This window comes from Acomys russatus, chromosome 25 (assembly GCF_903995435.1).
Source record: "Acomys russatus chromosome 25, mAcoRus1.1, whole genome shotgun sequence".
Taxonomy (NCBI): domain Eukaryota; kingdom Metazoa; phylum Chordata; class Mammalia; order Rodentia; family Muridae; genus Acomys; species Acomys russatus.
In genome coordinates, this window is record NC_067161.1 from 31,190,393 (window position 1) to 31,205,850 (window position 15,458).

Genomic DNA, 15,458 nt, shown 5'->3' on the forward strand with positions numbered 1-15,458 from the left:
GACTATTCAAGATAGAACTTTTTCATATATCTAGTGACATGTAAATACCTTCTTTGGTGAAATTACTTTTTAGAGTTTATTTTTAATTTTAATTATGTGTGTGTGTGTGTGTGTTGTGCATATGTGTACATGAATGGGGTGCCCTCAAAGTCCAGAAGAGGGCATCAGATCAATTCGAGCTGGAGTTATAAGCAGTTGTGAGTACTACCAAACGTGAGTGCTGGGAGCCAGGCTCAGGTCCTCTGCAAGAGCAGTACATGGCCTCAACTCCTGAGAATGTCTTATTCAACCCCTTCAGAAATCTCAATGAAACATTTTTCCTCTTAAAAATTATTTTATCTCTTTTCCTCTATTTTATATTTTCATTGTTATCTTAGAGGCCTTGTTTGCTCATTCCAGTTCTGCTCATAACAACTACACTTGTTATATAGCCTTGCATATTCACATCTCCCATAGTTTGTCTGTCTTTCTTTCTTTCTTTTTTCTTTTCAGTGCTGGTAGTTGAACCCATGTCAGTCAAGAGCGCTGCCAAATGGGCTGTATCCCCATCCCTGTTAACTCTCTTATGGTGCATTAAACAGCATGAGTTTTTGTTTCAGTACTGTAGAATACTTTTAAAAATCCATTTTAACGGGGGTTTTTATACCTCTACCTCCCTTTTCTTTCTTTCTTTTTTTTTTTTTAAGATTTATTTATTTATTATTATATATACAGTGCATGTACACCTGCAGGCCAGAAGAGGGCATCAGAGCACATTACAGATGGTTGTGAACCACCATGTGTTGCTGGGAATAGTTCTCATTAGCTGTGTCCTGCTGGTTAGGGTCATGGGGTTCCTTGGGGCAATAACATTCTTTGTGTCAGGACGTCTCCAACTTCGCATCAAACGCATCAACAGCATCCAGGATCAGCACTGGGGAGCAGCAGTCTCCTTCTTCTTGCTCGGAGCTCCCTTTCTTTCCTGCCTCTGGTACTTATTCCCTCTCCAGAGTCCTCAGAATTAAACTATCTGCAGCTGGCAAAGAGCCCTTCTCAGAGTCTGCACAAAGCAAATAGTTTGCCCCATATTCCCACATCTGCTTATATAACATAACTGAGTTTTTATTTTATTGTATTTTTTTAAGACAGGGTTTCTCTGTGTAGCCGTGACTGTTCTGGACTCACTTTGTAGACCAGGCTGGCCTTGAACTCACAGTGATCCGCCTGCCTCTGCCTCCCGAGTGCTGGGATTAAAGGTGTGCGACACCATGCCCGGCCATAACTGAGTTTTTAAAAACACTAAAACTTCCACTACAAAGTACAGACTCCATGCAGTGTTTTCCCTCACTGGTAACAGTCCTCCTCCCTCCTTTCTGTTTGACACATGGACCACTTCAGTCCAGGCAAGCATTGCTATTGGTACCAGTTTGAGTGAACCTGAGTACCTGTTCCCGGAGCCTGTAGGAAACTGTAGGAAACAGCTTTGCCCCGTGAAAGAGTTTTCCTTCGCTCACACACATTCAAAATTGGGCAAATGTATTATTGGGGAGACAGTCTTCTTTTGGCAACCCTGTGTCCATAGTCTCCAACTTGGCTGCATTGCTTCTGCAAAACTTCCAGAGTCTCTGGTGACTTTCCTGTCTCTCTAGCAGTGGCTTCCTGCCAGGACCTAAGATGGATTCTCGGGCTCTGCCAGGCTCAGAAGTGCTAAGGGTTCCCATCAGATGAAAAATGACAGTGGCTCTTCAGGCCCAGTTCACCGCCCTTCTATGGCTTGCATGCGGTGCCTGTTGCACTTTCTCTCAATGTCTGAGAGAAGAGAGGCTCCACCCACCCCTGCCCATAGCAACAGAACTCAGCAGATACATTAGGGAGAATTTAACCTCCATGCTCCAACACACACAAAAGCACTAAAACATGAAACCTTCCCCTCCTCTTCTTCCTCTCTCCGGCCCCCTCCCTTCCTTTGCTGATATTTTTATGAGCCCTTTAATGCCATTAGGAGCAAAGGAGCGCTCCAATCTGAGATTGTTGGCACAGGCCTTGCTGTTGGTCATTGTATGGCTCAGGGCTGGTTTTGAATACAAGCATAAGAACATTTAATGGCTCAGAGTCGCTGTATTAGTCACCCTTTTCCATGCTATGACAGAATACCCTGGGGAAGAAAAGGCAACTTCAGGGCAGTAATTGTCTATTTGGGATCAAGGTTTTGAGGATCCAGTTCATGGTTTACTTGGTCTTGTGCATCTGGCAGAGCACTATAGTGCAGTAGCACCTTCACCTTGTGGCAGACAGACAGACAGACAATGGACACTGATAGACAGGTGGATAGACAGACAAATAGATGGGGGGACCTTTCGGGACCAGACTGGGATTCTACCATAGCTTTCAAGATGAGAGTGTTTGAATTATTTTTAATGCACAAACCTCTTTAGCAATCTTACTTTCTTTGTTCTCAACTTTAAACATGAGTCTTTGTGTGACTAGATGCCACACTTTCCACCTTTCTTTATTACTTGCTTTTTAAATTTTCTCTTCTTTAATATTTATTTCTTTTTGAGACAAGGTTTTTCTATGTAGCCTTGGCTGTCCTGGACTTGCTTTGTAAACCAGGCTGGCCTTGAACTCACAGCGATCCACCTGCCTCTGCCTCGTGGAATGCTGGGATTACAGGTGTGCACCACCTTGCCTGGCATCTTTATTTATTTATGTATTTATTTGATACAAGGTCTCTCTATGTACCCCTGACTATCCTGGAACTTACTGTGAAGAGCAGGCTAGCTTTGAACTCACAGAGACCCTCCTGTCTCTAGCTCTTGGATGCTAGTATTAAAGGTGTGCCCCATCATGCCTGGCTAAGATGCATATTTCCAAATCTCTTTTTACTGCTGATTCTCACTGTGAATCTGGCCAAAAGCAGCTAGTAATGTCCATGCCACCATGTGTGTATGTGCTGTGTTCACATTTCCTATGGCAAGCCAGACCTGGTTCCACAGTCTTCTCAGCTATTCAGGCTGCTGAGGCAGGAGGATTCCTGGCCTACCAAACAAGTTTGAGGCTAGCCTGAGGAAGTTAGTGATAATAATATATAATAATTATATATATAATAATATATAATAGTGATAATAATAATGGGGAAAAAGGATTGTGGATACATTTCAGTGGTAGGGTACTTACTTAGTATGTACAAGGCCTTGGGTTCAATTTTCAGTGTCTCCAAAAGAAAAAGGAGAAAGAAAGAAAGAAAGGAGGAGGGAAGAAGGGAGAGAGAGAGAGAGAGAGAGAGAGAGAAAGAGAGAGAGAGATTTGTCTTGTTAACGTTAAGCTGTCTCCCATAAAGTCCCAGGATGTAGAAATAGACAAGTTCTTCGCCAGACTGCAGCGTGAGCAGCCTTGGTCCAGTTCCCAGCACTGTGCTCCTGCCTGGCTGAAGCCTCAGAGGCAGTCCTCACTGTCTCCATCCCCCCTGGAGTCCTCCTGATCTCCCGACTTCCCACCCAAAGTACCCATTCCGATGAGCATAAAATACTTTAGAACTTCTCTAGCCTGCTTTTCTGAAGTCTTCAAATACCACCACCACCACTTCCAAAGGCCTGAAGACCACGCCGTAGGAATTAGCTACAGCAAACACTTTTCTTAGTGTACGTTCTCATCACGAACAGAGAACAGCCAACAGCAAAAGAGAAGGGATTACTCATTTCAGTTCGTGGTTTCCGAAGCCTCAGGCCACGGTCACTTTGTCCCATGTCTTTGGACAGAGCACCATCATGCCTGCAGTATGTGAGGAGGAACTTCACCTCACAGCAGGCAGAGGGAGGGTACCAGAATAACCTCCTCAGTGAACGAACTCCTCAGTGATCTGTACCCTCCCATTGGGTCCTACCTTCCCCGATGCCGCAGCCTCCAAAGCAGCATCTGTAGCTGGGGACTGAGAGTCCGACAAAATGGGAAGCATTTCCGCAGTCAAGCCCTAGTAAGAGGCAGTCAGCCTTGCTCCTCACAAGGCAGCAGGGCTTCATGTGGAAGTATGGGGGCCAATGTCTAGCACTCAGAGGTTACAGCACCTCAGTGCTTCTGTTTTTACTTATAACCATAGATGTGCAAATAGCCATGGCCCAGCAGGGACCCCGGGGGCTTCTCTGACCCTGCAGGACAACCTCAGGCACAGGGCACAAACTGTATAAAGGTGCTGCTGCCTGTGGCTTTTGTGTGGTAGAGGAGGGAGGTGACTGGGTTTGATGTGGGACCCACAAGAATCTGAGTGTTCCAGTAGGTACTTTGTAACAGGCCCGTTTTGTGCCCTCTGTAATCTCAACCATCTGCAGGCAGCACAGCTCCCACAGCCTCTCCTGGAAGGCAGGCTTTAGTTAGCCATGAGGGTCACCATCCTAACAATGCATCCTTTATGAAGCTGTCCCTCCCTCCCTGCTCCAGCCCTGGCTCCCTGGAATCTCCTTCCACCTCAGCAACCTTCAGTCTTATCTCTGGTTCCTTGCCAGGGGTCCCATCTGTGATACATCCTTTATTTAGCGGCCAGCCTCATGATGGTGCTGGGAACCCATCACACCTACATTCAGATCCACACTTACTCCGCACACGTATCACGCGCGCATGCACCCAATGCTACACATGCCACCCATGGTCATGTACATAGAACGAACATGCAAATGTGCCACGTACGGCATACATATCACACGCATGGGTTCTGCATGCATGTGTACCACATAGAACACCACTCCACCATGCACCACATACTGCATACACTTACCACGTGCACGCTCATACTGCATCTGTGTACACATACTGGCTTCCTCTTTTTTCCCCCCTTCTCCACAGTCTTCTCTCTCTCTCTCTCTCTCTCTCTCTCTCTCTCTCTCTCTCTCTCTCTCTCTCTCTCTCTCACACACACACACACACACACACACACACACACCTCCTTGTGGCTGACTATAGGGTGGCTTTCTCCTAGTGCTCTGCCCTTGTAGTAACTTTGGAGGGCTTTCACCAGACTCACAAATGGACAGTTTATGGGTTCTGTTAATAAAATATATTGGCTGGAGTCCAGAGTTCTGTCCTTTTTGTTCTTGCATTTTATTGGTGATCCTGTTTGGCCACCTTGTGGCTTGTCAGGCTCTTTCCTGAGTTGCCTGATGCATCTCTAACAAGCCTGAGGAAGACATGCTGTCCAAGGGGGGGCTCCTTCTTTGACCCCTCAAGACCCAACCCCAGATGCACTCACTAGCCTATCGACCTCTGGGAACCTCCTGGGACCTTTGCCTACACAGTCTCACAACCTGCTGGGAAAAGGGCTCCTTAGCAATCCTCACAACGACCCCATAGGAAACTACCCCCCCCCCACATCCCCCCAACCTGGAAGCCCCACTCCTCTCATGGTCTCCTACCCTGGATCACCAACCCCTGTGGCGTTTTCCTTGGAAAGTGCCCGCCCCCCACCTTGGATCTGCCCCATTCACTGACCCTGTCTAGGGGGTCAATACTTTTCACTTCTCTGCCTGGCCCCTCCTCACTGGCTCCTGCCGCCTGCTTCTCCCTCCCATCCCGTCTCAATGACCACCCTGTGGTCCAGACCCCTGTGAATGGGAGATGCCGATGCCGTGTGGACAACCAAAGCATGGTGCTCCTTAGGAATCAGGGCCAGTACAGTGGAGGGCCTGCTGGGAAGGAACGCTTTGGGCAGAGCTGGGATTAAAACTTGTGCCTAGGGCCACACTCGAGGACACGACCCAGCTCTGCACCCTATTCAGGAGTTACTCTATCCCTTCCATCTTGGCTCCCAGCGTTCTCCCTGCTAAAGATTCAACGCCCGCGATTTAACAATTGCAGAAATCAACAGTTTGACTTTTTTACGTTCTAACAACCAATAAACTCTGCTTGAGTGAACTGGGTTGGGTTTCTGCCACGGTTCATCAGGAGGTCCTTACCGAAGCAGAAGACAGATCTGACTTCAACAGTGAGACAGACACTCCTGGATGGAGCCAGAGAAGGTCGCCAGGTCTGGCGTAGGCTCCTTTTCCCTTAAAATTGTCGTGCCCCCCCTTTACCTTTCTAGCACCCCAGTGTCTCCAGCGCCATGAAATAAGGCTGATTCTCTGCGAAGTCCCTCACTATAGGGAGGAGGGTGTATGCAGTCTTCGCCACCCTTTTGATACCCGCCCGATGCCTATAAGACTCGAGGACACAGACCACCCAAAGTTCAGTGGCTGTTGTAGGAAAGCCTAGGTGGAAGGCCAGGACTCAGCCTTGAGGCAAGTGTGACCTGGATTTCAGGTTACTAGAGGCTGGTTCAGGGAAGAGGTCTGGCCAGAGGGCAGTTTGAGTGTAGAGGACTCAGGGACCAGGCTGCGAACGGCACCGTAGGGGCAGTTGTAGTACTCGGGATTTCCTCCAAGGGAGGAGAAGCGAGCCACATTGGGGGTCCCGAGCGCATGCCTGGACGTTCGGCTTTGACCTCGAGAGCTAGGAGCAGAGGAGAGGCTTGCTGGACAAGGCAGCAAGCTGAGACCACAGGGAGAGCAGCGGGCAGCGCTGCGTGGCGCGGACTCGGGCGGCTCCACCCGCGCTTCCCCGTGCGGCCGCGAGGGGGCACCGCGCTGCTCTGGCCGGCCAGCCAGGCACACGGGCGGGCTGCGCGCGGGATCGCGGAGGGCTGCGGGCGGGCGGGCGGGCAGCGCCCGGTCCACGGTGCGGCGACTGCGGCGGGCGCGGCGGGCGCTGCCGATGGGCCGGACCCGGGCTGCTGGAGCGCCGGGAGCCGGTGAGTGACGCGCAGTCGGGTGGGACACCTGCGCTGCGGACAAGGGCGTGCGGGGCGCGGCGAGGTCCGCTCGTGGGGCGCGGCAGCGGTGTGGGCGGGGACGGCGGATCGGGCCGCGGGCGGGCACGCGCGGGGCTGACCCGGGGCAAGGTGCGCGCGGGCGACAGTGAGCGTGACCGGAGCCGCGGCGAGCCTGGTGGGGAGGTGGACCGCGCGGGGCCGAACCTCGCGAGGGCATCCCCACTCCCAGCCATCTCCTGACGGTGCAGGGTGGGCGCGGGTCCCGGGGTGGAGGTGCCCCGTAGCGGCTGGAGGCCCAGCGAAAGGCACGCCCCCCCGCCGCTAGCGGGAGACCACCTCCCTGCACCCGCTAGTGGCAGAAAAGCCAGCCTGGGCCCAGAGTCTCCTCTTACATGGGCCTCAGTTTCCCTGCCTATGAAACGGGCACAACAAGGTTGACCTGTGATGTGGGAATCAGAGGACCAGTGTGCCCATGAGGGGCTGTAGGGTCAAAGCATCTGCTGGGACTCCGGGTGTGTCCCTCAAGCAGTGGCAGGGGTGGGGTGGGGGGCAGGCTCAAAGATGGAGACAGAGGAGCCCTGGAGAGAGGTGGGTGCTCTCAACGCTGCTGTCTGCCCAGCAGCTTAGGTGGTGGGATCCCCTGCACCCTAGCTGCCTCCTGCGACTGTAGAACAGGTAAGAGAGTCCGGGAAGGCTCCTGGGAAGACCCACCTGATGGCCAGGGCCGTGTTTCCACTTCACAGTCAAGTAAACAGACCCAGGGAGATGATAGGACTTGTTTTGTCTCAGGGCCATGAGGTGACAGAGGCGAGGTTCCAGGTTCCAAGCCTAGTCCTTCAGCCACCTTGCCAGGTGCCCTGAAAATGCACCTACTGTGTGCCCTGAGCGCTGCTCCTAACATTGGTGTGAGAGGATGTACCACAGTACAGACGTTTCAGAAAATCATCTCTAGTAAAAGGATTAGCCCTAAAACAGAGTAGTGAAGTGGAGATTGACAGGTTGGGGGGCAGAGCCTAGTCCTGGCCGGAGAAGGTGTCTGTTGCTGCCTAGAGACCTCTGTGCAGTAAATGAAGAGTGAGTCTACGGGAAAGGGCTAAACAGGTGCAACATCCCTGGGGCAGTACAGGTCATGGATGGGAAGGGCTTGGAACCAGATAAGTCAGCGGAACCGGGGCTTGAATGTTCATCTGGGTGCCTCAGAAGTTTGGCCTTTAAATAGTGGAAGGAAAGGCTTTATTGGTGCAGAGGGCAGAGAACAAGCAGGGCCGGAGTGGCCAGGCAGAGAGAACGGAGACTGGCCTAAGAGGTCAGGGAAATAAGAGCTATTTGAGAGGCTGCGGGTTGTGCCGCCCGACCGCCCACCGCTGGCGGGACAGCCACTCAAAGGCCTTCTTCCTAGCAAAACTGGAGGCTGATAGCGAGTTGAGGAGCTCAGGTGCTAAGGGAGCCTGGTTTTTCGTTCAAGTGCTGTCCCACTCCGTTCCAGGAGGGGGCGCGTGAGTGTGGGCGAGGTTACTGAGGTCCAGTGAGACACTGGGTGCTTGGGCTAGGCCCAACTTCTGGAACCTTCTGACTTGTCATTATGTGTCGTTGAGAGCTGGTCTAGCGCTTACTCCTATTTGTACTTGGACCAAACCTAGATTCTGTTCCCTTAAGTGTAAATTGCAGGGCTTAGACACTATCTGTTAGGTGTGTCCGTGGCCGCCCTGGTGTTATCGAGTCTAGATTTCGCCAGCTAGAAATTAATATTCCGTCACGGTGAGAACCTGATTCCCAAATCATCTGTATATTTAATCGTTTGCTAAACCCTAGAACACACACAGATCGTTTTAGACTTAAATGTGTAAACTGCTGCCAACCCAAACTGTTACGATAGTTTCAGATGTCCATGAGTGTGCACCCAGGGTCGTTTTCAGTCTGATATAGTGTTGGTTTTGTGCGTTTCTACTAGTGTTCAGCCTGTTTTTGCACATCCTTGGACTTCATGATGCAATTTAATTTTTGAATCTGTAAAATATTTTAATGGCTCAGAGGTCACAACTATATAAAGCTATATTTAGAAGTTATTTAGAAGTACAGTTCCATCCCTGTGTCTTTGTCTCTATTCCCTGCCAGTGGTAACCATTTGAAATACTTCCTAGATTACCCGTCCATGTGTCTTTTTAACAAACAAGCCATTTATACAGTGTATTAGTATATTGTTGTATCCGCTTTGTACTGTGCTAAAAATCAATTCTCACCGTCTGTAGAGACCGTTCCAGTTCTTTTCCCCTACTACACACCACTCCACCATGTGGCTGTACGCTATTTGTGTTCTGTGGGTGGACCTTTGATTTTCATTCCAGGCTCTTGATTTTTTTTTTTTCCTCAGTCTTTTTGAAAGATATCTTTTATAGGTGTGTGTTGCATGCATGTGTCTGTGTGAGTGGATATGCTTGTGTGGAGGCCAAAAGATGGCGTTGGATCCCTTGAAGTTACAGACATTTATGAGGTTGTAGTTATCTTTAATTAATTAAAGTATTTGTTTCTTTTATTTATCTTTATCTAAAGGGAAGAAAAAAATGTAACCAGGACCATCATACAGGGGAGAAGAGTTGAACAAAAAGTCTCCCCTCACTGTGTATCCCATTGCTGCCGCTTTATTTCAAAGGTTTCCTAGCTATTCCGTAGTGTTGATGATATTTGGAGTTGGGTGGTTTTGGTGTGTACATGAGTGTGTATGTGTTCCTGTGAGCAGGTGCATAAGTGTATGTGGGTGTGTAGGCCAAAGCACAACCCTATTTGTCATTCTTCAGGTGCCCTCCATCTTATTGGTTTTTTGTTTTGTTTTTGGTTTTTTTGTTTTTTTTTTTTGTTTTGTTTTGTTTTTTTTTTGGTTTGTTTTTTTTTTTTGGTTTTTCGAGACAGGGTTTCTCTATGTAGCCTTGGCTGTCCTGGACTCGCTTTGTAGACCAGGCTGGCCTCGAACTCACAGAGATCCGCCTGCCTCTGCCTCCCGAGTGCTGGGATTAAAGGCATGCACCACCACGCCCGGCTCATCTTATTGTTTTTGAGACAAGCCTGGAGCTTGCTAACTAGGCCAGGTTGTCTGGCCAGCAAGCCCCAAGCATCTGCCTTGGCCCTGTCTCCCTAGTATGGCTGTAATCCCAGCACCCCAGAGGCAGAGGCAGACAGGATCGCTGTGAGTTCAGGGCCAGCGTGGTCTACAAAGTGAGTCCAGGACAGCCAAGGCTACACAGAGAAACCCTGTCTTTGGGGGTGGGGGAGTGATCTCATGCCATTGTGCTGGGCTTTAAAAAATGAGTTGCAAGGATGAAACTAGGGTCTTTGTGCTTGCAGTGTCAACATACCACAGCTTAGTTTTCTTCTCGGCTCTACATGTCTATCTTAGCTTCTGGAAAACTGGTATCTTTATGCAGTTGAGTCATAGACGGTTTTCTGTCTCAAGGCCACCTTCCAATGGCGAAGCTGCCCTTGAACAGGGTTTCTATGTTTCTTTATTCAGGAGAGTGCCACCTGGCTTGTTGTCATTATAAATATCTCTTCTTTCCGTTGTATCTCCTAACTGGTGATTCCCCCTGCACATGTTATGTTTTTTCTACTGTGATTGGTTTCTCTGCCTGTCTTGAGATTGTAGACTGTGATTTGTAGACAGCTTGGGTGTGCTGTCATCTACAAATTCAACAGTCTCACTTTTCTCTACTAATTTTTAGGTATTTGCTGCTTTCGTCTAATTAAGTTAGCCACATACTTTCAGTTGGGCCTGGAGAGACAGCTCAGCAGTTAGGAGCTGAGGGCCCGAGTTCAGTTCCCAGCACCCACAGCAGGTGGCTCACAACACCTGTAATTCCAACTCCAGGGGATCCAGTGCCCTCTTCTGCCCTGTGCGATCACCTGTACTCATGTGGCATATTCACCTGCAGACACATAAACAATAAATCCCACCACCACCCCCGCCAATTCAGTATTAAATCTTGTGTGCCACAGGCATCTTTAGCTTGTTTAAGGCTGATGGAGATGTAAGCTTTAGGGGAGGTGGGGAGGGAGATAGGAAGGAAATGTCTTAGTCTGTGTTCTGCTTCTGGGACAGAATACCAAACCCCAAGTGAACTGCAAACGGGAGCTGTGCATTTGGTTCATGGTCTGAAGGCTGGGAGTCCACAATTAAGGGACTACATGTGTGAGAGCCATTGTGCCTGGCCATCCCAGGGCAGAAGGAGGAAAGACAGGAAAGAGGGAGAGAGAGAGAAGTTGACTTTTCTAGTGACTCACTCTAGAGGTACCTATCCCATCCCACAAGCATGACAGCTCATTCATAAGGGCTGAACACCCGTGTTTGTTTGTTTGTGTTCTTACCTTATTTTTGTTTTAAAGATAGGGTCTCACTGTGTAGCCCTGGTTGGCCTGGAACTCAGTATGTAGAGCAGACTGGCCTCAGAGTTAGAGGCCTCCCTGCTCTGCCTCCCAAATGCTGAGATTAAAGATCTGTGCCATCATGCCGAGCCCCTGGGTCCTATCTCTACACACAGCAGGCAGTATACACTCCCCTAAAGCCTGCATCTTCACTAGCCTTAGAACAAGCTAAAGATGCCCATGGCATCCAAGATTCAATACTGAACTGGGGGAGGGGGGGTATTTACTTATTGTTTATGTGTCTGTATGTGCATATGCCACATGAGTACAGGCCATTGTGACACATGGCCTCTGAGGGACACACTGACACTGTGTAATGGAGTATCATTTATTCATTCCTATTTTATCAGAAATGTGTTTGTATTGAAGCATGTGTATTCACGTAGCAGTTATTTCTCCTGGGCACTTCAGGGACAGTGAGTTGTATTAGGGGTAGATACGCCTGAGTCTTAGCCCTCAGCCATCCATGCATCCCTGAAACCAATCCCACGTGGCCATGATGCATTCCGACTCAATGTGGTTGTATTGGTTAGCTGTGTCACAACTTGTCAGCGGTGGTTGGATTAAAGCAGCACGTGTTCGTTTTCACTCAGAGCTGGTCCTGGCCAGAATGGAGCCCTTTGACCTGCTCACCTCTCATTAGGCCCCTTCATGGATCCCCTGGAGTAGGAGTTATAGACCATTGTGAGTTGCCATGTGTGATATAAATAAATAAACTTATTTTATTTATTGAGCTGGGAATTAAACCCAGGTCCTCTGGAAGAGCAGCCAGTGCTCTTAACTGCTGAGCCATCTCTCCAACCCAGGCCTCTCCTTTTAACACTGCTGCATTGGGGATGAAATCAACACACAGACTTTGGAGGACATCTTCAACCTTCCGTGGTCACCCACAGTTTCCAGGGGCCACCTCCGATTCCTTGTCATGTGGGAGCCTTCACCATGACCACTTCCACTAAGTCAGTGAGGAAAGATCACAGGGCAACATCCCAACAGAGCAAAACATAACTTGGCAAACGGTGACATCATATAATCATGGACACAATTTCCTATCACCTGATGTGGTTTACTAGGCAGCGGAAAGTGAAAGTTCCCACCCACTCTCCAGGGCTGGAAGGAGAGGGATGCTGTGTGGGTGCCATAGAGATGGGCCACTGTGGTGCTGGATTTCAGGCTGCTAACATCTGTTTTAGCTAGAGGGTCTTGTGTCATCCCTTGCTTGGACAAAGCTTAGCTTGTGACCAGTTCTTTAAGAAGAGTGCTTGAAGCCAGGCGTGGTGGCACACGTCTTTAATCCCAGCACTCGGGAGGCAGAGGCAGGCAGATGGCTGTGAGTTTTAGGCCAGCCTGGTCTACAAAGTGAGTGCAGGACAGCCAAGATAACATACAGAAACCTTGTCTTGGAAAATAAATAAATAAATAAAGAAGAGCGCATGACCAGTGAGTGCTTCTGGTTTTGATCTTTTTCTGCCCCTGATTCTTTGAAGGACTGATTGGCTGATTGTAAATTACTATAATTTCTTCCTAAACTAGGTAAGATGTTGTTATGGGGACTTGGAGACATCATCAGCCTCAGTACTTGTGAAAACTTCATAAAGAATTGTGTACTCAAGCCAGGCATGGTGGCACGTACCTTTAGTCCCAGCACTCAGGGCGGCAGAGGCCCGTGGGTTGTGATTTGGAGGCCAGCCTGATCTGCAAGGCAAGTCCAGGCTACACAGAGGAAATCCTGTCTCAAAAAAAAAAAAAAAAGTTTACCGAGTCTACATCTACCTTGAAAAAAAAAAATTTCTGAGTCTTACTGCTTGGTATTTATTTTTATTGAGTGTGTCAAGAGTGTTACTGGAATAAGTATGCCACTTGAAAGCCAATATTCAAGAGATACGCATTAGTACGATAGAATCCGGCATAGTCAAAGCATTTCCTAAAGAAAACAGAAAGCTGCTTCCTCAAAATTGCATCCAGACCCCTGTGGTCCAAGGGTGCAGCAGTGTCCTCACCCTTCCTCGTGCTGCGACCCTTTACTGCAGCTCCTCATGCTGTGGTGACCCCAACCATAGCATTATTTCATTGCTCCATCATAACTGTAATTTTGCTGCTGTTATGAATCATAATATAAATATCTGATCTGCAGGATATCTGGCGCGTGACCTCAAAATGGTCACAACCCACAGGTTGAGAACCCTTGCTTTCTAGGGGAGAGAAAGATGACTTCAGGGGTCTTTGTCTTCTTTTTTGTTTTGTTTTCCAAGACAAGGTTTCTCTGTGTAGCCTTAGTTGTCTGGAACTCACTTTGTAGACTAGGCTGGCCTCGAACTCAGAGAATCACCTGCCTCTGCCTCCCTGGTGTTGGGATTAAAGGCGTGTGCCACCACCTCCCAGTGAAGGAGAGATAAACCTGTTTTTGTTATGCTCCCAAGTGTGGGATCTGAACGGTCTTGTGAGAACAGGTGAGGTTAATCCACTAGAAGACAAACCGCCTCGAGCGGGAGCTTGATTGTTTGCCAGCTGAAAAGATCCCGTGAACAGACTCTGGGAGGAGATCTATAAATGAGCCCAGAACTGGAGGCGGGGCCTTTGGAGACTTGGGATAGTTTTGGCTGCTCATCGCTGCACTTCGAGACGCTCCTAGAGAGAACCGCTCGAGGGAAGGTTTTGGGGCTCCTGGCTCCTGCTGAGGTTCCAAGTCCTGGTTACTCCAGGTCCAGCAGAAGAAATCCTGCTGATCACGCCAGGAGAATAGTTCCTCGGAACTGATATCCTTACAGGTTTGTTATTCTTTAATCCTCTTTTCCTAATGTTTTGGTTAGTCAGGTTATAAGTGACGTACGCTCGGTTAACAAGTTCGTAATAAAATATATTGGTTAAGGAAATTGAGCCAACATCCCAGCCTTTGTCACCCTTTTTTAAAAAAATATTTTATTTAATTTTAACTTATGTCCATTTGTGTGGGAGTGTCAGGTCTTGGAGTTACAGACAAGTTGTGAGCTGCCATGTGGGTGCTGGGAATTGAACCTGGGTCCTTTGGAAGAGCAGGCAGTGCTCTTAACCACTGAGCCATCTCTCCAGCCCCTTTGTCACCCCTGTTATCCTCCTCCTTCTTCGTGGGCACATTAGCTCCAGCTGTGCTTTATATGTGTTGCCACATCTGAGGGCTGGTGCGCAGGCAGGGCAGCAGGTATTCTAGGTTCTGTGAATCTGATAAAAGACTGTCAGCATCATGACCATGTAAACAGGGCTTCTTTTTTCTGATTTAAAATGCCAAAGCTGCAGAGAGGGCAGACACCCCAAAAGGATTAAGGAGAAGTATGAGAACAGAAGAAATTAACTGCTAAGAACTCTCAGACACCGTCCTTTCCACCCTGAGTCCACCACGTGAAGGCAGCACTGCTCTGATCAGCACTCTATCAGTCTCTCTTCTTCTGCTCAGGATCAGTACTTTCTGCACCCAGCAGTTGTGTGATTCACAATGGTGTGTCTCTGGGAACATGGGTACTCTCGAGTGTCTAAGGTAAAATCCTTCTTATGCCTTAATTAGGTTGAGATATTCTAGGAAAGGCGCCATGGTTCCGGAGAGACTAAGGAAGGTTGGTGAGACGTAGGAGGTTGGGCTGGCCATGGAGAATGTGACCTGGCCCTTCCATTATAGATTTGGAGGGAACTCCATCAGTGTCAGCCTCCAGCCAACAGCATCTGGCTGTATGTTTGGTGCTGATGCTGGGTCTCGGGAAGCCTGAGTGATGCAGGAAAATGCTTACAGTTCACTGTTGCTTTGCAGTAGAGAGTGTTTATTGAGTGCCTACTCCCTGCTATGCACTGTGCAGGGTGCCGGGTCCTTGTGAGCATTGTTTTATGAGAAATGGACATGTGTAAAGGTGGGAAAAATGGTAGAGAAATCCTCTTTGGGAAAGGTTAATGAAATTGGTCAACTCTTAGCAAGACTGATGAGAGAGAGAGAGAGAGAGAGAGAGAGAGAGAGAGAGAGAGAAGGGCAGGAGCGAGAAAGAACACATCACCAATGTCAGGAATAAATATGGGCAATATCATTGCTAATTACACACACACACACATACACCTACCTACCTACACACACACATGTACACCGACCTACCTACCTACCTACACACACACACACACACACACACACACACACACACACACACACACACACGAGGAAAGGATAGCAAGGTGTTTTTAGAAATATACCAAGACTTTGATACTTTAGGTAGAATAGACAAATGCTTTGAAAGTTGCAGCTTATCAAAAATAACAA

General features: G+C 48.7%; 1 protein-coding gene across 1 annotated transcript in view; it reads left to right on the forward strand.

Annotated features, from left to right (window-relative positions):
* The first annotated feature begins 6,701 nt into the window (after positions 1-6,701).
* The window catches only part of Rasgef1c (RasGEF domain family member 1C), a 73,126-nt gene continuing 64,369 nt past the window's right edge, over positions 6,702-15,458 (forward strand). The window contains exon 1 of the mRNA XM_051167961.1: positions 6,702-6,754. The gene's annotated coding sequence lies outside the window, so the exon portion shown is untranslated. The remainder of the gene's footprint in view (positions 6,755-15,458) is intronic.